The sequence below is a fragment of the Engystomops pustulosus genome, chromosome 4 (genome assembly GCF_040894005.1).
Source record: "Engystomops pustulosus chromosome 4, aEngPut4.maternal, whole genome shotgun sequence".
NCBI lineage: Eukaryota > Metazoa > Chordata > Amphibia > Anura > Leptodactylidae > Engystomops > Engystomops pustulosus.
The window spans coordinates 95,009,976-95,035,514 of record NC_092414.1 but is presented as its reverse complement, the minus strand read 5'-3'; the positions used below and the strand labels follow the sequence as shown (position 1 = coordinate 95,035,514).

Genomic DNA, 25,539 nt, shown 5'->3' with positions numbered 1-25,539 from the left:
GTGCAAGAAGGGCTGGTCTGAGTATTTCAGAAACTGCTGATCTACTGGGATTTTCACGCACAACCATCTCTAGGGTTTACAGAGAATGGTCCGAAAAAGAAAAAACATCCAGTGAGCGGCAGTTCTGTGGGCGGCAATGCCTTGTTGATGCCAGAGATTAGAGGAGAATGGGCAGACTGGTTCGAGCTGATAGAAAGGCAACAGTGACTCAAATTGCCACCCGTTACAACCAAGGTAGGCAGAAGAGCATCTCTGAATGCACAGTACGTCGAACTTTGAGGCAGATGGGCTACAGCAGCAGAAGACCACACCGGGTGCCACTCCTTTCAGCTAAGAACAAGAAACTGAGGCTACAATTTGCACAAGCTCATCGAAATTGGACAGTAGAAGATTGGAAAAACGTTGCCTGGTCTGATGAGTCTCGATTTCTGCTGCGACATTCGGATGGTAGGGTCAGAATTTGGCATCAACAACATGAAAGCATGGATCCATCCTGCCTTGTATCAACGGTTCAGGCTGGTGGTGGTGGTGTCATGGTGTGGGGAATATTTTCTTGGCACTCTTTGGGCCCCTTGGTACCAATTGAGCATTGTTGCAACGCCACAGCCTACCTGAGTATTGTTGCTGACCATGTCCATTCCTTTATGACTACAATGTACCCAACATCTGATGGCTACTTTCAGCAGGATAATGCGCCATGTCATAAAGCTGGAATCATCTCAGACTGGTTTCTTGAACATGACAATGAGTTCACTGTACTCAAATGGCCTCCACAGTCACCAGATCTCAATCCAATAGAGCATCTTTGGGATGTGGTGGAACAGGAGATTCGCATCATGGATGTGCAGCCGACAAATTTGCGGCAACTGTGTGATGCTATCATGTCAATATGGACCAAAATCTCTGAGGAATGCTTCCAGCACATTGTTGAATCTATGCCACGAAGAATTGAGGCAGTTCTGAAGGCAAAAGGGGGTCCAACCCTGCTAAGGAGGTCGCACTGGTTTCGGACTCCATCTTGACTACTGTCCGCCATCTTAGATACAGCGGCCATGTTTCCTGACCATTGTCAAGTTAATGTCATGATTCAAACTTCATTTTATGTAACCTGTTTGCTGGCCTGTCAGCTAATACCCTTTGACATTTAATGAGAAGCCAGTCTGTCCTTGATTATATTGTGATTCTGGAGCCCACTTATCTTATTCTTCTCAGCATTAGTATAAACAATATCTGTGTACAAGGTCTCTGAGAACTGAGCACAATTAATTAATTGTTTTTCCCAGAATGTGCTGATGACCAATAGTTTTGGTGTATACTATTCACGCCCCTTTGATGATTCTTCTGTCTGTTATATATTATGCATTTTGATTATTAAAGGGTAGAACATCTTGACTAAGAGATTGACGTGTGTCTTGGTCTTTATGTTCAATCATCGTCACTAGCATGGTGTACCTAATAAAGTGGTAGGTGAGTGTATATATATATGATGTTCTATTCAATGGGATCAAAAGCTTAATTCTTTCAATCCTACCAATAAACTCATACGAAATAAATGCAATCCTATTCTCTCCAAGCAATTTCATCCCATCTTTCTGTTTTAGCCTTTAAATGATTGTGATTGGGTTTAGCCAAAGAAATAGCCATGGTTTATAAATGCTTTCCATTCTGGCACTTCTGATGTTATATCCTTAGAAATCTATTTCATTAACGTTTACCTCTCATTCTGCATTACAATTACTTTCAGTAATTACTACCTGTGGTGGATTACATTAGCCTGTATTGAGATGTGACTACGAAAATTCCATCTCAAAGCAATTACACATTCACATAAGTGTGCAATTATCTTTTTCTTTTTTCTCTTTCCTTAAATCTTACCATTGACATTGGGCTAAAGTGATTCCTGCTCTTTCTGTTGCAAAACAGAAAATGTATAAATTGTATGGAAATCATTATGAACTCTGTGTCCTGCCATTAAAAACTATTATGTGTACAAAGAATGTGGAAAATTGTGGATACTTCTTTAATAATAACATGTATGATTTAAATTATAGTGAAACTTTGGAGGTTTGCCGTTAGAGCAGCTGACATCAGATTTCTATTATAGTCAATCATTTTTATGGTTCTGTCAATTTTACTTGCATAGAGTTTTGTAGTGCAAGAAACATTTCTAATTTAAGAAAGAAATGTTTTGGTACATTAATTAATATTTACTTATCCTAATTTTCAAATCCTTTTGATTTTACATTTTAATATACATAGATTTGAATTTTCTTATGTTTACATTTAAATGACCCAATGGAGGAGATTTATCAAGGCTTGTATGCCAGTTTTCTTGTGTCATGGGAGCCATATCGGACAGTGGAGAAGGCCTGTGTAGGGCATTTCCGCCCTGGGCTTGTGCATTTGCCTGCACCAGTTCTGATACAATTTAAAGTGTAATTGTATGCCAGGCAGGAACCGGCATAGAATTGCCTGATAGTGAAGCTGGCTGCCATATTTAACAGGAGGCTGGAGCTTCTTGATATATTCAGCACAATGAGATGGTAGGGGAAAATTTTTTGCTGCCCCCCCTTCAACTTCTAATGACAAGTAATGTGAACATGTAATGTGATTACTCCCCCCCCCACCTTTCCCTCCCACATAAACAAAATTGTCTTCATTGTCAAGAGATCTAATTGAGATAGCATATAACAATATTTGTCTTGGTTAAATAACTGCCCCTCCAAGTATAAAGTGGAAGTCCATAGCCTCCGAAAAAAAGATAAATGCAATAAATGACTTAAAACAATCCTTTTCTACTAAACAAAACTGACCATACTCAAAAAAAACTGAAATTTGCCTTTCCCACAGATTTTACTCCTATGCACACCATTTGCATGCTCTCGGAATAGAATAAGCTTTTGACCAAGAAATGTCTAACTCTTTTCACAACTTTTTACCCCATAGATCCACATATATCAAAAACTATGTGCAGTTCGCCTATGTAGTGTGCGCCAGAGTCATGATTTGCGGCACACGTTCTTCACCAACTTCAGGCGCACTTTTAACATAGAGCATGCAACACACTTCTGTGTACCGGAACACCCCTTTTTGTGCAGACATTTGTGTTGTGTCAGTTATACTGCAGATAAGTGGACACTACAAATATGATGAATGGTCTGGGTTTGTATGTATTGTGACTATGATGTATCCTTTTAAATTAAATATATCAGAACCCATATAAACACTGTGCATTTATGTCTACAGAATAATGCATGTTTATCAGTAGTGGATACCTTGCTCCCCTAGTAAATCTTCTCTTTAAATTGCATCTTCTGATTGCTTTCAGTGTTCCCAGTGAGATGACAGTAAGGTCCTAAATAGTGTCAAAATAAGTGCCTTTACCAACATTCATCTATATCTTATATCAGGACAGAAATTGACTGACTTTTCCATCTCCCTACACAGAAAGCTTATTTTGGAAACACTCGGTATCTGAACACTTTGCTCGGTATACAGTAATTGTCCAGTATAGTGGTTCTGAAATTATTATTTGAAGATGTTGAAATGATCACTCTGCCTTTTGAAGCTTAGGTCTATGTCCCCAAACTTATTTACTTTTAGAGATTGTAAATAAAAGTATGTATAACAATATTATTATGCATAACGTTGCAATATATACATAAACATAAATATATAATAATTAAAAAGATAACAAAATTGTCTAATCACAGATCATAGTGAGCAGGACTTGCATTCCTAATGTTTTTATTGATTCATTTTTTAATCCTTAATATCAAATTTTGGTTGAATATGTTGCTGCTCATAAAGTCTGTTTTTTATTATTCTTATTGATCAAGTGGTCCCAAAACCTTTATCCCAGCAGAACCCGAATTAGTGTCGGAGGATGCCTGCAGGATCGAGACTGGACCGGGTAAGTAAATCTGCCCCAATATGTGCGCTTAGGTACATGGTGGTAACATTGGCTTTGTAGAGACGATGGTATTTAGTATTAGCATAATGGTGTTATTCAACCTCTGTGAAGTTACCATTGCACTGGTCATTTTGTGGAAATAATATTTTGGCCGTGTACAGTCGTATTACTGGCAATACTGTCTCTTCCATTTTTGAATAACAAAATGTGTGAAGGAAATAATGGGGCACTTTTACTTACCCATCCGAGTCGCAATCCCTTATACAGACTGTCCGACGATGATGCACTGTGCTGCGATCCACGTAGATCCTGCGCCTGATATCCTGCATGTGTTGCTCCCCGCTCAGGTCCACTGGAGTTCACCTTCTTCTTCTGGTGCTTGTCGGTGCTTGGCTTGCGATACAAGTTAAATCCTGTGGTTTGTCTGAATCCATTGAATGAAAGTTGCCGCGATTGCGCCAAAATCAGTTCGCGTGCGACAGAATTCCCTTCTAAATCCCTATCACGACGGCGCAATACCCGAAAAGTCAGAGATAAGCCCCAATATGTATAAAGATATTATTGCTCTTGGTACAGCACTATTACTAGAAATATTTATCTTTGCATTTTGCTTTTTAATAAAAACATGGTGATAGAAGGCATGTGCCAATATTGTTTTGTAGTTACAAATGGTTTGGTGGATATATTATGTGGAGCCATATATTCTAACAGGCAGAGGTGGGGGTGTGGCTGCCAGCATGTAGCGAATATAAAATACCTGTCTACTTTCTGCCCGATCCCCTGTAAACACATCCATAACTCAGCCTGCTGATGTAAGAGCCATGATAAAGGGAGATGGAAAGTTTTTAACCTCTCTTCACATAAGGGTACCTTCTATCAAACTTCATTATTTCTCAATTGTATTAAGATAAACATGATGGAATGCACCCTTCTGTACATGCAAGTCTATATTAACTGAACTGATAGTAAGAAACATTCTTCCATTTACTTCAGTATTTGGTTTTGAATATTCTATTTAATAATTGAAAAGGATAGAGGAAACTCATAAATGAAGTGTGAGCCCAGCCTTAGAAAGCGTGATAAGTAATCAGTGCAGTTCCGGTACTGTATCTATTTAGTAAGCCTGGTTGTGGTTCTGTATTTATTTGGTAGTCTTACTTGTATTTATTGAGTTAGGTTTTTATTGTGATATCTATATAGTAATATTAGTTATAATAGTGTAACCACAATTATTTGTATCCACAGTTTAGATACAGTATTGAATCTATGAAGTAAGATTAATTTCAAACTATATCTATGTAGTAATATGTTTTAATTCTCTATCTATAAAGTAACTATATCTATGTAGTAATATATTGTAATTCTCTATCTATAAAGTAACTTTGTTGCTATTAGAGGGTCTAAGAAGTAATGGTATGGAAATTGCATTGAACGATCTAGCACTTGTGATATAATACATTTAGAATCCTTTATTTTATCCAAAAAATTAAAAACATAATGACGTCAGGTTAAGGTGCATGATACAAGCCAGGAAAGAAAAACACTGTAATTCCTACACGTTTCGGACAATACAATTCATGTCCTTACTCATGGTCTAACACTCCAGATTGTGTGGTTCACCTATATACTGATTACTCAATACCACCTGATAAGGAAACTAACCCACGCATGTGTTTACACTGAAAGCATTGTCGACAAATGGAACATATATGGGATAATATATTGATACAAATATCGGAAAAACAAAACATTACATCAATATAAATACAAAGGGGCTTATTTACTAAGGGTCTGCCGAACGCACCTTCATCGGATTTTTAAAATTTTGGGGATTTTTTTGCCTCTGTGATAGGTATTTAACTGGAGATTGTGTTGCACGCGATCAGTTTTTGACTGTGGGATTTAACCTTAAAATTGTGTCGCAAGACATGCACTTACATACACCAGGAAAAAGAAGGTGAACTCCGGCAGACCTGAGCGGGGAAGCGACAGATGCAGGAAATTGGGCGCATGATCTTTGTGAATCGTGGCAAAGTTCATTCTTGTCGGACAGCACACAGCGGGGATCGCGACAGGACCAGGTAAGTAAATGTGCCCCATAGTGTCAGTACGGTTGTTCAATCCTTTTTGGATGTCTGGTATCTATGAAGTAAGCTTGGTTCCGGATTCATATTTGTGTAGTAGGCTTAGTACTGGTTCTATATCTATGAGTTAACTCTGGTACATGGTAGATGATATGTGCAATTACAGATTTTCCATAGGGGCCCTAGATCTTTATGTTTTGCTTAGAGTATAGAGCAACATTTTGGAAATGCCACAGTAGGGGTTAACATTAATTAAATGTTTTCAAAATGCTCTTGTCTCATAGTTTTACCCCTGGTCTTCACCTCAGTTTACTTTTACCAGGCTTGACATCAGTACTGTTGCGTCTACACTTACTGATATATTTAGAGATTGGAATTTGTAATTCAGTAGCCTGAGCAACTGCACCATCATTAGCATGCTGTCACTTTCTGGCTTTCTATGACTGACTTGATTACCATAAATAGATACACGAAAGCAAATATATTACAGGCACGCAAACACAATTTCAGGCTTTAATAGAGAAGTAGAAAAAATAGCTGTAAGTATTCAAGCATGCACATACGAACACTGCAAATTTATATGTAAAAAAGCTTAAAGCGGGTACTGGAATTATAACAATCCGGTCAGCTTTTATTTAGTTCTTGAGTTTGCCACACCTCATGACATTATTATACAATTTATACATAACTTTCATGAATTGCAATATCTCCAGCATATAATACAGCCACATAAGTACTCTTTGGAGGATGAATCTGCATGATAATAACTTTTGCCATCATTTCCATGGAGCTAGAATACAATGTAACATGTAAAGCCCAAATTTTAAGATGGGCTTTATTTTGTAATATTACAAATCTGAGGTTTCTAAAAGTAGTTTGTTATGAAATCAAGTCATAGGAATTTCTCTCTATCAAGGAAAATAAAATATTTAGTTAGTTCAAGTGTGGGAATATGCCCTTACCTCTTACTAAGGGAAGATCTTTGTAAATATGTAGTAACGTGAGTTAGGCAGGTCCCAAAGTGCAAACCCCAGTCCACTACTTGATGTTCATTAATCGCTGAACAATGATCCTGACATTTCTTTAGAGCTACTCTGAGCTCTAACAGTAGAAACATACACCTAGGATTTATGCACAGAGCTTGAAACACATTATCTTTCCAACTCCTTCCCAATGCTGCTCACGTCTGCTACAAGACAGCTACTAAAGCACATTCAAGGGCATTCCCCGAGAAACAGTATGCTAATTCCGTATCTCAAGCTGCTGCTAGCTAAACCGGGCCCAGATGTATATCACAGCATGTTTCTGAAAGAGGCAGGTATCTTTATGATACAGTTTATTAAATAATGGGGACATTTTAACATAAATTTAATAACTCTGCTAAATTTAGTGAAAGGTAAACTTTATATAAAAGTCTGAAGCAAATTAGTGTATTTCTTTGCATCAAGAAAAATCTTAAGCAATGCAAGTTTGTTCAGGAATAGATCCAACTTTACTTATTAGTAAAAGTTCTCACTAATTTTAGGATCACTGTTATCCACTGGGAACCTTTGTATGTAGGACCATAAGGTTAGGTGATCATTGGTGAGCAGCTAAATTTGAGTTTTGGCTAATTCATAACATGACTTAACAAATTTAGGCTGTATTGATAACCAAGCTGTCCATAGTCATGGAAAATTAGGTGCCTTAAAGGGGTGCCCAGAATCATGACGTGTGACTCATGGGAATTAGTCCAATTCGTAGTGATCTCACCACCAAGCCCTCTAGATCATAAGAACACGGTTGCATGTTTCCAGTTTACATGGAGCGGCATCTGCCCACATGAGCACGGCCATTCTACTAAAACCTTACGAAGAATTTAGTAAAACTGATTTTGGCTGCCTCTATCCTGCAGAGAATTAAAAGAGCAGCATGATGTTGGGGATTTTTCTAATGGTGGGATATAGGATGATTGGTAAGGATTCTATTGATACATGTTACATTATTATTTGAGTGCGCTGCATTTTTTAACTTTTATACTGGAATGTGTGATATAAACCATATGCAGGATATAGTCCTATATTCCCAGTTTATGGGGCCCATTGTTTTCAAATTTGATATCAAGTCCTTAGAAAGAAAGTTGTATGATTATCTAGTGGCCTGAACCATGTGACCATAAACAACTATACATTGTGCTGATATTTTTTATTTGGAATTGATATTGTCTGCCAATGTACATATAAAAATGACTAATCTAAAACTGTGTAACTGTACTACTTTTCAGGATACTCAATACAATGAGATGTCAAAGGGGTTAGAGAAACAAGTAGTGGCAAGTAATAGGCTCTATTCAATACCATAATGGATTGAGCTCATTCTGGAACAATTCTCCTCGCACTAGGGAATGTTTTGCACATAGATAGCGTTAATAAAACATACAGGTTGTCATCTTATCATGTACTCTGAATACACATAACTTTACTACATTAATTCCATATATCACCAGCAGTAAAATTGCCTGCAATATGTTTAAACTATTCATAGTACCTTACCCTGAAAAGTGCATTTATAATTTATTACAGTATAAGGGTTTCAGTCAAGATAACCTATATCACAAATAGTAGTGTATATTATCTATAGATCAATATCCTGTTCACTTCATAGAAATTCTGTACAATGTTTTTCTGAGGATAAATCATCTTCCCTTCTTTACCAGTAGCATATTCTTTAGTTGCTTTAATTTTTGTGACATCAACTGAATTTTGTAGCTGCTGTCGCCTCATTGTCTGTCACACTGTATCCCTGAAGGTGGACACTTTGTAGGGTTCCCAAGCACTTTAAGGTTCTGTAACCATGTAGCCTGTTTCCAGCTAGTCATCTACACTTGTGATCTTTCACATGAAGCTGAGCTGAGCTGAGTATTAATTGCTTTCTTGTTCCTGTTATGATGTGTTTCATTGCCAGTCTTTCAATTTATCTTATTTAGTACATATCTTCCCTGCCTTATTCATGTGTTGCTTTGTGTTTGTTTTCTCATTTGCATCTCTGTTACCTAATCTATGCTGGTTTTAGTCTATTCCTGGATATCTGTGCCCTCCCTTATTCTGCATTACTTTTAACATTGATGCGGAATCTCTGTAACTTGCTTCAGATGCTGTGACCAGGAGCATACCTACAGTAGTAACAGCCATAGCAGCTGCTATGGGGCCCGCAGTGTCAGGGGGCCCTGGCATCTGACCTGACACACTAAAGAATGGAGGATGTGCACAATTATATACATATTATGTTGCACATTGTGTAAAACAGTACATATCTTCCACAGTACACAGCATCAATTGGAAATTCAGATATGGAGCAGACAGCCTAACAATCTCTCATCTCTAATTCCTGCTGTCTACTTTTCCCATGTGGTCAGCAGCTTCTGGGATAGATCAGGTTACGTGTACAAATTTATATATGTGTGCATAAATGTGTTTGCATAATTGTATAAATGTGTTTATGTGTATGTGGGGACATGTATCTAACTTTCGGCTTTTGAGATTTTTCATTGTGCCTGTGCTCATTTGCATCTTTTTTTCACCAAAAACTGTCCCCCTACAAATTTCAACATTGTCTAGTTTTCTACAGTGTTCCCTGAGTTATCACCTGAAACCAGATGTGAAAGTTGACACTTATTCAAAAACGTTGGCACAAATCTACAGCTGCCCCTGACCAGTTGTAGAAATAGCTTAGAAAATTCACTGAAGACCAAATGCCACATGTATCAATAAGGTAAACTACTAAGATGCATCTGAACAGCAGAAAAGCCAAAAAAGTCCCAAAAAGCAGACGGAACAAACCTGACTTATGATATATGTACCCCTAAGAATGTTTAAATGTGTGAGTATACACACATGTATTCTTGTACTACATCTGATTGGCAGCACTGTGTCTGTATTTTCTTAACAGATTGGTGAAAATGTATGACTATTAACATACAGACTCTGTTAAACTATATCAGACGTATTTGTATTTAATAACCTATTGATTTTCCTATCAGGTTCTAAAAGTTTTGTTATTCATAATTTTTTTATTTAAAAAAGAGAAAATCAAGTTGTATATAATAAATGAATGAATACAAATACAAAATGTTTCCCTTCTATTGGTTATATAGTGAGTCACATGAAATATTCTTTCAATATTGAGTTTTTCTAAACAATAAGTGAAAACCCTACTTACTGGTTTTAATTCTTAACCTGTGCCAATGGCATGTCAGTTGAGGAAAATGCCACCACTGCTTGCCTACATTAGTAATCACTGACCTAGTGACCCAGACTACGGCTAGTTGTAGACAAAGCTTAAAGCTAAGAGTATTCACATATAATAACACAAGCAAATCTATACTTAGTATACCGCATTTAGCTCTTAGTTAAAGAGCATTAGTTAAATAGGCAAATTGTATGGTTTTATACACAATTTTTGTCAAACCCTTTCTATTGTTTAAAAAAATGTCATTATGTAGGTATTATGTAACATATTCATTACAACCTCTTATACCTAAGAGAAAGCATAGTAGAATTTTATACACCAAAATCAAACCAATATAAACCAATAATAAAAAATGCAAATATATTCTACACCAGAGATTATGTAGAATTCCACATCTCTTCGAATTCAAGTACTGTAGTTTTATTGCTCTTTCCCAGTGTTCAATCACATAATCTGCCATATGGCCAGCTCCTCTAAAAGATTCTTGTTTCTGCCATTTAAATCTGCTTCAGCACAACTGTTACATGGGACAGTCCTAGTTTGAAAGGAACTTAAAGAGAACCCGTCATGCAAAATAACCCCCCTAAACTAAATATATTTTCATAAACTGCCATTAGAGAGCATTGCCTCTATCCCTTCATTGTCCCTCTACATGCCTGTAAACCTAAGCAATGAGGTCCTAAAGCTGTATGCAAATGACCTGTAAAATGTCCAATGAAGCATTAGCATATTCAAGCTGTCCACTCTATTCATGAGTGGGAGGCACAGCCACACCCCCAGTGCTTGACTGACAGCCTGTATAATGGAGTGAGGCTGTATAATGATGTGCTTCCTGGTGGCCACGCCCCCTGCAGCCTGTGTGTGCATGTGTGTGTGTGTATAGGAGAGATACAGCAGCTCCAGGCTGCAGCCATGTTACAGCAGAACATGTCAGATTCATGTGTAGCTGATGTCTGTGTCTCTCACCTGTATATTAGGAGGATGCAGCATGTCAGCAGATGCTGCACACACACTAGCCATGTTTTACTATACATTACACACAGACATGAGCAGGGGGAGGAGAGGGGAGGGGTAACAGGGGTGACATCACTGCCTCTGACCATGTGACCAGCCTCAGTTACATGATAAAGAATAGATGATTTTACAATGAATAATGTATGAAATGACTAGATAAAGGCTGGGATGGGATCCATGTGAGCTGCTCCAACAGGTAGAGGTGACAGGACTAGTGACACAGACCTGATGACAGGTGTGCTTTAAATAATAACCAAACCTTAGAAGCATTTTAGCATAGTGCAGGTGATCATAACCTTTTACTTCATTAAGTAAAGCAGCATATGTGTGCCTTTTTTCTGCTCTTTCTCCTGCAGTGAGCAGTGTTTCAGAAGTGGAGAGAACTGTAAGGAGGCTAATGAATAAATATTTCTATACCTAGAGAACACTTTCTTTGGCGATGCATCATGTTAAGGGAATTAGATTTTACAGAGACTGTCTGAAAAGAGTTATGTCATTAGAATCTTTATCAGGCTATCATATCTCAGCTGTCATTGAAGAACAAAACATTTAGCTGATTTATACAAACTGCTTAAATGAGTAAGAATAGCAGGGGAAAAGAAAGATACAAGAACAAAGTTTACTATTATAACTACTAATAAGATTTTGATGAAAGTTTAGTATATATTTATGGGTATACACCTTATATTGCTACTCTAAAGGCAGCTAGCAACTTCCCAATGTCTTCAGAATGTGTACTACTTTTCTTTTACATGGTCTCCCTAAAATTGACTCTTCTTGATTAATACATCCTGTAGAATTATCTAATGCCCATAAGACACATTTTTGCTTAGCATCGCCAATAATGTATTCTACCTTACTAAGGCAAATGCTAAAATGGCTAAACTTTTACTTTGAAGAAATGGAAAACCTGAGGCATGTGCTTAAAAAGACCATACGTATTCAGCCATAATTAGCATACAGATTTGCTTATAGAGTCTCAGGTAAGATTTTTATGCCAAGAATTTGGAGATTAAATGCCCGAGAACATACTGACTTTTATTACCAAAGTGCTACAAGTTACAGCAGAGAATTTCATGATTTTTTTAATGTTTTCATCTTCTTGTCACATCCTTTCCAGCAGGTACGCTGATTTATTGATAACAATATCTCAGGGAAACTGGAGAAAGAATAGCACTGGCTATACACCAGAGGTTAAGTCGACTGACTTAATGACACCGAATTTCCTGAGTCTGAAAGGACAAATAGATTGAGGGCATTTCTTTAAAGGTTTTGTTTGTCTCTTATTTCTTTAGCTTATCGCTTGGTTTTATCTCTGAGAAGCACTCTGCAAATAGTATTCTAATTAGACATCATCTGACACCCCACAAATGTCAAACTAAATGCATAGGAGCAAGAGTGAAAGATGATAACTTAAGGTGCTAGATTTTTTAATTGTTCCATTGCTGGGTGCCGTATTAGGAAAGAAATCCAAGCATCTTTAAAATCTGCACATATGGCTGTGTCATCTAAAATGGTAACCGTTATGGGTGATCCTTAAAGGAAATCTACCACTAAATTTAGGGGTGGTAGACTGTCCCCAAAGTATGCCTGTTACCTAGGGGTGATGGGGGACTACTGCTGAAATGCTATGGGCCATCTTCTTTACCAAAATATGCAGTTATAAAGCTTATGCAAATGAGCCGGAGGTGCTCACTGTTCTGCTAGCCGAGCGCCTCCAGGCTCTATCGGAACATAATTTATGCACGCCCTCTCATTTATATACATCCTTGGCGCCAATGTAAAGTGCTGCAGACAGCCTGTGCCGTTAAGCGGCTGTCTGGTAATCTCGCGCATGTGCGGGAACTATATCCCTTGCTCAGCCAGGGAGAAAAGTGCGGCTGTGCAAGGAAGGTAGTTCTTACGCATGCGCGACATAAGCAGACCGCCGTGTGATGTCATTGGCTGTCTGAAGTGCTTTCTGATGGCGCCGAGGGTGTATTCAGATGAGGGGGCATACATAAATTATGTTCCAATGGAACCAGGAGGCGCTTGGCTAGCCAAACAGTGAGCACCTCCGGCTCATTTGCATAAACTGTATAACTGCATATTTCAATATAGAAGACGGCCCGCAGCAGTCCCCCGTCACCCATAAGGTAACTAGCACAGGTTTGGGGACAGTCTACCACCCCTAAATGTGGTGGTAGATGTCCTTTAAATGCCTAGTTGTTCACAATAGGAGAATTCTATATTTAATGTATAGTCAGTTAGAATTTTCTTATGAAGTATAATAAAATATATCAGCTCATCTGTAGAACTTTGATAAATCTATGAATTCCCATTACATACTAGTTAAGGATGGTTACATCTATACTGCCATCTATGGTAGAAATACTAGCAATACCTACAAATGGCATCAAACATGATTATTTTTAGCATCTACTTATTTCTACAGAGAATGGTATAATACCTGTCATAGTTCTACAATACAATGTAATATAACACAATATTGTTCTGCATCTAAACGTTGGAAGAAAAAGTAGCTCTGAAGTGTAATATATTATTAAAAGACTCATAAATATTGAATTCTCAATGATAAAATATGAAAATGTGAATATTATTTGGTAACTTACTGTTTCTGTACCAGTAATTTGATTGAAAGTAAAAAAATATATTTATAGGTTTTTTTTTTATATAAACGGGCTGTATCTACTTACTATGATGCTTTTTTAGGTTTACATATTGTTTTGTAGTATTTCATTGTGAATGTAAGGAGAACTGACCAAATACTGATGGTTAATGGACGACTTCCCATCTAACATCAGTTTCTATAGAATGTATGGATGGCTTATGCCTGTCATGCATGTAAAACAGCCTGCATTATTTTATCCATCATAATAATTGAAGCATGATTAGAGGGACACTCCTGTGCATGTAGGTCTGAACTGAAGCTGAAAAAAGTCAATTCCACACCTGGCAGTACCTGTCATAGAATCGTCTGTCCACGGGATATACTGTAAGGCCAACATCACTTTGTATATCCAGGGGACCAAAGAGGAGCAAGGAACAGCAAGTGTGGCAGCATAAATCTGCCCCATTGTTCCCAAAGATCATCAATCAAAAGGAGTGAAAAGGTGAGTCCTATTGAGAAGAATTGATAGATAGTGCTAAGTACTGAGCATTAAATTGCTTTCAACCTAATAGCAGAAATCTTTCTAAAATGTAGCATCACATGATGACTTTACATTCAGTGCATTTCAAATTGATCTACACACCACTATTGATTATGGGAGCACCAGATAGAGTGGTTTGTCATAAAGATCAATTTTGTGTTGGAATTTAAAAAAAATATTTGTGGTTTTACATAAAATTGATGTTGGAGTGGCCAAAACATTCCTGTGTAGTCACTACAACCTGCGCCCATTGAGGCCTCAATGGGAGCGCAGGTTAAGGTGCAATTCTATGAACCTAGCACCAGCATATCATAAACTACCCGCTTCCCTCCCAATTGTTACTAGCCAAGGCATATTTAAGTGTCAACTGACACTATCTCCCCAACTACACCATAAACATAGCAGGCCAAGAAGCATTGAACCAAAGTTTAAATGTCTTCATTGATCAGGATTTCCATTTTTTTAAAACCCCTTTCACGTGACCATTTATTGCAGCCATATGCTAGCTGTGTGAATGGCAGCTAGCACACGGCCGCCATAAAAGTGCATTGAGCACAGCATGGTATGGTAAGCACACACATGCATCACAGTATCGTGCCATTGCACGATAGAGCATGCTGCATTGCACGATAGAGCAAAACGTGGCTGCAAGATTCCCAGGTGCCCTGGCCCATGTATAGCATATGTTCGTGTGAAAGGAGGCTTATAAACAGAACTATACTTGTCTCTGCTTGAGTGAATTGTACTGGGCTACATCCTCAGACAGAACAGCCATACTTTATTAGACCCCATCAACAGAGCCGGCGTTAGGGTGCAGCAAACCGGCATTTTCCAAGGGTCCCCTGTCCTAAAGGGGCCCCTTCATGTGGACTTTTGTGGGCAGAGGTAGTATTGCTCTTTTAATACCCCTTGGTTGAATGCCCGGGTGAAGATACTTATCATCTATCTCCTGTCTAAATATCTAACATCTATCTATTTATCAATCTATCAAGTGTTCTTCTAGATCTCTTTTCTACTGTTTCTACCTATCTATTTCTCTCAAATCTCTTTTCTTGCATCTATCTATAAATCTATATCATCTTTTATATTCTATCATCAAACTACCTATCATCTGTCTATCTCCTATGAAATTCTCCTAGGAATTTCTTCTCTCTTGTGCAGGGCTAAAGGGTTGACTATGACTGTTAATAAAATCGTTTTACTTTTAGTCTTGCCCAGGGCCACACTTTGTCTAAAACTGGTCCTGCCCTTCAATACCTTTACTATAAGTCAAATGAAGATTAAGTGGGATATATATATATATAATTCTACAGCTTCCTATATTAAGAATGCCTATCAACTTTACAAGGTCTGTAAGTTTGTGATATACAGTAGCTTAGTACTTCTACAGGTTGTGTATCCTTAAAGAGAACCTCTCTTTATCCCATAAACTACTAGCCCAATCAGGTAGGGCATAAAATGCCCATTGTAGAATTCTCCCTTTTAAGTGAAATATCGCACTTTAACCTACCGTATTAAAAAAAATCTCCTACAATGTGATGTGAAAATGGCCAGTGAAGAGTTATATTTGACTGAGATGAGTCAAGTTTAGAGTTTGCAGGCGGAGTTTCACTTCTTCGGCTCTATATTTACTAGAAACTTTTGATTTTTTAAGTAAATATAAATGCACCAGTGAAGCGAGTATGCAGGCTTGGGGACATTAACGCCCCGCACAGGCCCACTTCCTGCCGGACACACTCACCGCTCGCCTGGCCATGCCCTTTTAGTCCCCTCTATCATGAAGGTGGCAGATTGGGGAACATAATGATAAATATCCCCCTGTATCTTTATGTATACAGATCTATGTATAGATTTTTTCTTTTCTACTTTTCTATTTTAACTAATGGTTGAACATGTTCCTTGATACTGGACTGAAGGATATAGAGAATGTTGACCTTCTGTGTATGAGATGATATTGTTTTGGTTTTATTCCCCTCGATCATGCTGCAACTACTTCATGGTTCAAAAAAAAAGAAAAAAACAAGACAGACAAGATAAATGTATGCCCTGAAGATCTTACAATTTTACTTAGTGTCTGCGGTTCAGGAAGATAAAGTGCCATGCCTGGGGTCAGCATAATGCAGCTAAACAAATCAACAAATGCTCTCTGTTGGGCTCCAATAGCGAGAGTGATACACTGGTTAGGATACCAGGGTTTTTAAGTTTTTGGAATGTGTTTAGAACACATAGCCAATATATTCATTGTGAAATTTAGCAACTCATTGTATGGATATTCGTTGTGTACTATATATTTAACGGTGCACTGTGGATTTCTTCAGTGGCTATGCTACCTATACGGTCAACTTCTTTACAGTTGAATATGTTTGGTTGAATCTATGCATAAATCCTTATGATAGTCATGCTAAAGTAGTAACTCTTGAAACTGTTTCCAACAAAATAATCCAAAATGATGACAAAATGTGTGAAAAGTAAAAAAGAAAACACATGATCAGGACAAATATTACCTTTCTAACCATTTTGATCCATAACATTTTTTTCTCATATATTTGCAGTATTTTTTGGCACATTTGAATATTTGCACAAAAATTGATGACTTTTTTCACCCATCCGGCATAGTTTGTGCAATTTGCTTTGATCAGTGTCTCACCTAGTATTTCTTTAAAATCCAGATGTGGAGGTATAAAAAAGTTGCAGATGTTTCACACTCACAGTAAAATATACCACCCTCTAAGATAAATCAAACAAGTCCAAAACCCAGATAAATTAAAAAAAGACACACACAAATGTTCAGACTAAAGATTCATGACCCCCAATGTTTCAAAAAGTCACAATTCCCAAAGTACACCATGGAATTCACAACTTTCTTTCTCTTTCATGCAACATGCAGTACTTTTAAGAAAGTGAGCATGGTAGGGAAGGAATAGGCGGGCCATGGTGGGGACATTCAAATTTAATGTATCCTGCTCCAAAAATGTAAATTTTAAATTAAGACGTGTACAGCGCACGTCTTCATACATTGTACTCTGTGTGTACAATGTCACAGTAAAAAAGGTTTTAAAGAAAATGGTTAAATATTCCTATTTATTATTTTATATATTATTAATTTCATGGTTTCATTGTAAATTAGTTTTTTTCATTCAAATATTTAAATTGACTATAGATAACTATAGATATACCTATAGATATAGATTAATATAGATATTAGACAACCTATCCTGGAGATATGTTTACCTGTCTTTTTAGGAAGGAATAAAACATATTAGGTAAATGGATGAAGCTATTTGTCAGCTATCCATGCATTATTAAGGTTTATTTGTTCCACACATTTGTTGGTCCTTTCGAACCAGTCGAGAAACTCTTTCATTTGTCTAATTTATAAGCTTTCCAGAGCCTGCATTCCAGTACTTTAGAAGTGTCACCAGCAATAACTATGAAAAATTGCAGCTTGCATCTTGCTCTATTTTCCTTTCTAGCGCTAAAGTCAATCCCAACCACCAAAGGGAGTTCACTTTGAAACATAACAAATCTAATTTAATCCCACTGAATTTCAATCTCTGTGCCTAATGGTCATTTTGTAGAGCTTTAACACTATTGAACCTGCACTAAATAATTTACATAAAAAATTTAAAATGAATAATCTAAGTGCATGATGTACTTGATCATCCAAGATCAATGTAGGATATTTGGCTAAACAACCAGAGATATTGAAAAAATGTGACATTTCCATTGTTAAAAGTTATGCTACTTCTATTATTAAACTATGCTGTTGTCTAGCCACTATGCAGAGACAGGGTTTAACAGGCAGATTGGAATATGAAATGTCACAATGTCACAGAAATAGATTATTATGGAACCAGAGAGGAATTGATTTGACTGGCCATTTGGCATTCAATTTACACCTGTCTACTGCACAGCTCTGGGTAAAATGATTCAACAAACAATTAGAGTGGTATCAGGAATTCTTCATCAGAAATTATGTTCTTAAAATTACATTATGAATAGGACTAATGGTAATATGTGAAAACATAACCCCGAATATAATAAGTAAAGTATTATTCAAGCTCAATAAATAAAAGAAAATATTCATTAGATACTATCTATAAATATATAGTAAAATTACAGGAGGTCCCCTACTTAAGGACACCCGACTTACAGATGACCCCTAGTTAAAAACGAACCCCTCTGACCACTGTGACCTCTGGTGAAGCTCTCTGGATGCTTTACTATAGTCCCAGGCTGCATTGATCAGCTGTAAGGTGTAATGAATCTTTATGGATAATCCTTGGTCCCATTAAATAAAAAAATTGTGAAAATCCAATTGTCACTGGGGCAAAAAAATATTTTTTCAGGAGCTACAATTATAAAATATACAGTTTCGACTTGCATACAAATTCAAATTAAGAAAATACCTATGGAACCTATCTTGTATGTAACCCGGGGACTGCCTGTATATATAAAATAGAACAAATTGTTTCTGTCCAATTATGTCTTATTCTCAAGAATATATTTCTATCAGAGACGACAAAATATGGGGGAGGGAATTTATCAGTTTATCAAATTAATCAAAAGTTGACAAACGGAAAAAACTGCTAATTGCAATTCTTTTTTTTTAGTTTGGGAACACCGTTGAACTGTCTTTTGGCTGTAATGTGCAGATAATATAACTAAAAACATTATATAAAGGGGGGATAATTATCGGTCAGCCATCTGTGAGACTTTTTGTGCAGAAATTTGTGACTTTTTAAAATAAGTCGCATTTTAAAATAAGTCGCATCTTCCACACCAGGGAGCAATATGAAACTAACAGGCACAGGTGCAATTTACCAAAGGGACAATCCACCTAAGACAAATTAGACTAAAAACAAGACAAAACTAGACAGCTAGAAAACTAGACAACTAGAAAGAGAAAACAATTAAATCTCCCCCTGATGTTTTACAGGTTTTTTAAAAACGTTTTTGAATACCTGTTACAAGTTAATATTTAGTGAGATATGGAATTGCAGACAAAATGTAGGGAGTTGAGAAAGATATAATGAGAAAATATTTATAGATAACTGGTAATAATGAAGACTCCATTTGGTTTGGAGAGGTGTTAGCATCCAGCAAGGTTAGACATGTGCCAGGTCAGTCTGGTGGTTCTACTACAGGTGCTCTCTAACAACTTATTGTCCAATATTGTTTTCTTTACACTCAAGAGTAGAAAAAAAACACACAAGATACTATACTATACAATGAACAATATCTCTTTTACAAGTTGATATTATCATTATATAGAGCTTTTTGTGGATCAGAAGTAGAAGCATTTACAATTAGGTGCAGTGACTTCACTGCCAGCTATGAAAATAGAAATTTGTGAGCATATAGCTCGTGTTTGAAAAAAGTAGAAATAAACTATAATTACAATCACAGCAAAAATATATTGTTATTTAGGAGACGCGTTTCGTACCCGTACCGGGTACGTCATTTTCACTTCACTGCTATCTATGAAAGGATTTTTTAATGCATTACAAACCCAACAGTATTTTTCTTCAAAGGCATATTGGGCCTTTGAAGAAGAATATATATTGCAGTATATAATATGTTGGAAAAGTTTAAAAAGTAAGTGCCATCTTTTCTTGTAAAATTGCTATAGAAAAGTTGCTAAATGATCATGGACAATGCAATGTGGACTTTGCTAAAAGTATTTAGTATGATGCATGGTTTCTGCATTTAAGCCATAATTAAAAATGTGGTATATTCTGAAATTAATGTTAATGGTCTACCCTTAGGAAAGTATTTTTGGATGAAAGGGAGCTGCAAAATTTCATATCTCTCTGGTAACCTGATTGCAGATAGTCATTGCCCACTGATCTAAAACAATTGCAGCCTATACTTAGAATTGCCAGGGATTACTATATATCCCCTTTCAAGCGAGTTTTTGCTCTTACTTTTGCAAATAGCAAATTATGCCAAAAAACTGAAAGCTCACCAAGCCTTGAAAAAATTCCAATTCCTAACCTTGTGCCTTTATGCCACCTCTTGATAAATCCACCCTCTTGTGTATGAAAGAATGATCTTTCAATATTGTACTTATGGGTGGCTTTTATAAAAAAAAAGATTATAAGCAGTGTGGGACTTAACTAATGATGGGTGCAGTACGGTGGCTTAGTGGTTAGCATTAGAGCCTTGCAGAGCTGGGGACCTGGGTTCATGTCCCAGAGTCAACATCTGCAAAGAGTTTTTATGTTCTCTCCATTTTTGTGTGGGTTTCCCCTGGGTCCTCCAGTTTCCTCCCACACTCAAAAACATACTGGTAGGTAGATTAGATTGTAAACCCCATTGGGTAAATGGCCCAATTTGGCAAGCTCTGTGTAGTACTGCGTAATCTGTGTGCGGTATATAAATAAAGGAATTATTATTATTAATTATTATTTACTAGAAAGACCAGGCTGATATTATTATTGAGTGTGATGTACAAAACCCTCCTATTTCTTAAATAAAGTTGTCACAAACTAGTACAATATAAAATACAATTTAAAAAGAAAATGCACTTGTTTCAAAGAACTGATGATAGATCAATTATTCTACAAATACATATGAAGTGAAGAAATGGCACATCTACAAACATTTCTGGCATTACAGCTGTCCTTTAGTTTAGTTGCTGAAATAACTCATTTCTACACATTGTTGTATTAATAATTTATACTTGGTTGTCTGGCAAGGCGAGTGAATTAGCTGCAGCTTCTGCTCCACATAACTCGCTGTATTCATGAATCAGCATATGGACTGTATCAAATGTCAGCATAGAACCATTTCTTAATAAATAGTTTCATGAAAATATTGCTAGTAACTGAACTTGAAGATATTATGTTTGCGCTATGTAGTATTTACATGTTACTTTCTAATTGTAGCTGATAATTTGTAAAATACAAACATAAATGTATCCTGTTTAGCACATTGCAATTTCACTAATCAACAATGTTACCTCCAGGCTACTAGCCTTGTAAATGATTGTGTTAAAAATTAAAAAGCATTGAATTTTACAATTATTTGAGATGAAATTAATGGTTGTCCCCACTAACACATCCAATTACAGTTTTGGATAGATAAAAAAATTGTAAAGAAATCTTGGCGAAAAGTACAAATCTTTGAAATGGGTATTACGGTTAGTCAACTTTGTATGCTGTTCATTATCTAAAAGGAGAACATCATGTTATAAAACAGCTAGGAACATAGTACTATTGGTTGTGTCAGCATTGTCCCTTATCTGTGGTATGTGGCAATGGAGATGCTGAATCTCTTATACCGCTGTGTGTGAACACGGATTTAGCTGCCTTGGTTATTGGATGATTGAATTGCATCACACTCATCTCCTCTGCAGCTCTGCTCTGGTCCAGCAGTAGTTAAAGGACATCTACCACCAGGATCAAGAATCCTGGTAAACCAAGCACACTGACATACTGGTTTGCACCCCATCTGGCAGGATCTGCTCTTCTTTTTTTAAAAGTTTTTAAAATTATGCAAATAAACCTGAGAGACTGCAGGATCCACAGGTGTTAATGGAGCCTAGAGCCCCTCAGACTCATTTGCATAATTTAAAAAGTCTTTTTTTTTCTTAAAAAGGGCATAAGAAGCTAAAAGAAGAGCAGATCTTGCCAGAAAGGGCACACAGCAGTATGTCAGTGTGCTTGGTTTTCAATCCTTGATCCTGGTGGTAGATGTCCTTTAACCTTACAGAGCTCTGCCCTGGGGCAGAGGCTTTCTGGCTTCTTATAACAATTCTGCTCGGATCAAGTTGAGGGCTGTTTATAGAGATTATTTCTTTGCTAGCTTCCTACCTTAAGAATTTGATTTATGCATTTTTAGTGTTTAGATCTCATGTTCAGACTACTCTTCTGCATCTGCGATAAAAAATTGGAAAAAATGGTTGTATGAACAAAAGATTGGAGACAAAACTAGGTTGAAGGGCAGATAGAGAGGAATATGGCATATATCTTTGGTTCTCCTTTTGACTTCTTCATTGCTCTGCCAGTAAATTACTACCAGCTCTAGAAGATAGAGATGAGGCTTTTTAGTAGCATTGTTGTTGCAATAGCATTAAGCAGAAAAACTTGACTATATTAAAGAATTCAGTGGTCAGGCAGAGAGCATATGGCTAATTAGGGTTATTACAAAGTCAGAGAGGGGCATATATTATTTTGGTGGTGCTAGATTTCTATATTTTATCTCTATATATTTTTCTTCTGTATTTTTCAGAGGGTTATAAGTTTGTGGTGTAAGGGATAAATGAATTGGCGCATGGACTGAAAGATTTAGAAATCCCTACGCCAGCATTGAGCTAGGCTATTGTTGTGATACAAAAAGTGAAAAAAAATGTCACAAGTGGCACCAAAATTTTCCCCCCAAAATAGAACAAGTTGTGAGTGTTGGAAAACACCAATATTATGATGCCAGTACTTCATAAATTCAGATGCAAGAGACACAGAGAGGGGAAAACAGTTTTTTCAAACAGTTTTCCGTTTGAAAGGCCATTATAAATGGCCACGGTTTAGAAACACTTGGTCCCTCCGGAATAAAATTCTATTGCACTAAATTGCGCTATTACCCGCAATTATACAAGCAATAGTAAGTTCATGTTGTTTTACATTTCACTGATAAATATAACAACTTAAAGGCAGGAAAATCATAAATATTTCCAAATTTTTTAAAAATCTGGTATCGCTTTAACAAAAACAAATAATACAAGTTCACAACTGTGATAATTGCCTCCCTACTTGTACCTCACCCACAATTGGTGGCATCTTATTAGAGAGTCCACCCTCATAGTTTAAAAAGCACTCCTTTAGATTAGTGTTAATCCAATTAAGGATTCTTAATGTTTCTTTGCTCCCAGCATAAGCCTATTTAGCCAGAAACCTTCTGAATGCATCTGTAGAAGCCATAACCTTTTTAAAGGAGAAGTTTTAGTGTCAACTAATGCCCCTTTTGCAGAAATAATGATTCAATATTTTAGAAGTTTACATATAGGTTTCCCAATATGTTCAGTTTTTCTGTTTTGTCAACTAAACTGAATTTAAGATCAGTTACTCATTGATTTTAGTAGGTTTAGATTGCTTTGCATCAGGTCTATTTTTATTATTTTGAAATGAATTAGGGAAATAGTAAAAAGTTATGTTCCAATTTGAAGTAACTAATATATTATATATCTCTGGTACATGTCAGGTTTAATATTAATTCCAGAGTAGCCCCCTATCCATGATATCCAAGGAATATAAAGCTTACAAATTCAGATGAAGAGTGAAAAAATCAGGTGATACCTTTTTGAGGCTAACTGAGTATATTTGATCAAATATAGCCTCAGTTAGTCTCAAAATAGTATCGCCTGATTTCTCCACTCTTCTTCTGGTCTCCATGGCTAACAATATACAAATCTACACTACTACAAATTCAGGTGTAATATTAGTATCCAAAGAAAAGTGTTGTATAAGCAGCAGGAATCTTAATAGCATTGACTGGAGACCTGTGCTAATAATCAGAAGAGTGTTTAACCAAACCTTTAACACTAATACATATTTATCCCTGTAAGTCAGTTACCACTAATCATTTACTTTGCATGACTAATACAAAGCATTTTTGCAAAAAGTGTATGTATGACCTACCTGTTTATAATTAAAACATATTATGCTGCAGGCACAGCTGGCAAGCCTACAAATACCATCTGTTACGCCAAACTATCAAGCGTCAGTATTTTCTGGATTGTATTATGAAACAATATGAGGAAAAGCAAGCAGTACTGCAACAGTATACAATGTTAAATGTCACCCAGACAAATTTATATTAGTGTAAGCCGTTTCCCTAAGTATAAAACAAACAATTCTAATAAAAAATGCACTAAAGTTTTGCTAGAATAATAGCAGAGACATAATACTAAGTACAAGTTATTCTTGTCCAACCAACTATAAAGTATTCAGCTAGAAATAAAATTATATATTGAATCATATGAATATACTGAAATAATGAAAGTACAGCAGGCACCAGATACATCAAATCAAATGACTTTCTAATAAGATTACAATCTATTATACATTCTATAAATAGTGCTCGCATTAGAAGGCATCCTGGAGAAAGCATTGATGCCAATGCCAAAGAGCTGCTCTTTAATTACATATTAGAAATTTCAGGTTCAGGTCAACAAAGTAGCCAATGCTTCTGATAGTTCAGCATAAATGTAATTTTACCTTTTTTAGATTATTGGAGTAGCGTTTTTCTTGTCTTGGCTTTTTCACCTTGTATTCTAGAGAAGCCCCTGCACGATAAATGACAATAAAACCAAATTACAACTTGTAAAACAAATTCTAGAAAATTAAATAAAATTAGGCTGATAGCTGAAGCCATTATCTTCGCTGCTATTAGAATAATATAATTGTAATATGTGTAATGTTGTTTGTAAAAGGATGGAGAATATCAGCAATGATGGAAGGATAACATTCAAATAATATGGAGATGTTTGTTATATTATAACACTAAGAGTAAAACATATTTCAGTAAATGTAAAAAAAAGCCAAAAACTCAAGAAATGTAATAAAATAATTTCACTGAATAGAAAAGTAACCTTTATCTGTCAATATAATTTATTTTATAACTTTATTTGTTTGATTTGCAGCATAGCAAGAAAGATAAAAAAAATGCGGTATATGTATATTTGGCTCAATCGGGGAAAAACTATAAAAATCGGAGTCAACTGTGGTCTTCCCCTCTACTTTTGCAAGCTCTGTTTACACTCTGGTAATTGGACATGACAGTGTAAGGCTACATTCATACAGCCGTATGCCCGCCTAGCCACTGGAGAGGTGGAGGAGGTGACCCCTCCCCCCTCCATTGAGAACAATGGTGTACGCCCGTACACACAGGGAAAGATAGAGTGTGGCACCATACAACTGCCGGGCCGCCATTGTCGTCTATGGGGACATATAAATGAAAGAGCAGGTCCTATTCCTGACTGGATTTGCTGCATGAGGGGTAATTTCCGCTGGAGTGCGCTACTCACCTCTGGTGTCAGGCAGACAGCCTGTTGCGTGCAGCCCATAAATGGCACATAGTTGTGGGCATTAAGCTTAATTAACATTTTACATAGCCCATAATGTTTTCATTACCAATTTATTTAGGTATT

At 36.6% G+C, this 25,539-nt stretch overlaps 1 protein-coding gene across 2 annotated transcripts in view; it reads right to left on the bottom strand.

Annotated features, from left to right (window-relative positions):
- Positions 1 to 25,539, bottom strand: part of SYT1 (synaptotagmin 1) — a 364,786-nt gene that overhangs the window by 181,004 nt on the left and 158,243 nt on the right. For both annotated transcript variants that reach the window (XM_072146793.1, XM_072146795.1), the window contains exon 5: positions 24,608 to 24,675. The gene's annotated coding sequence lies outside the window, so the exon portion shown is untranslated. The remainder of the gene's footprint in view (positions 1 to 24,607; positions 24,676 to 25,539) is intronic.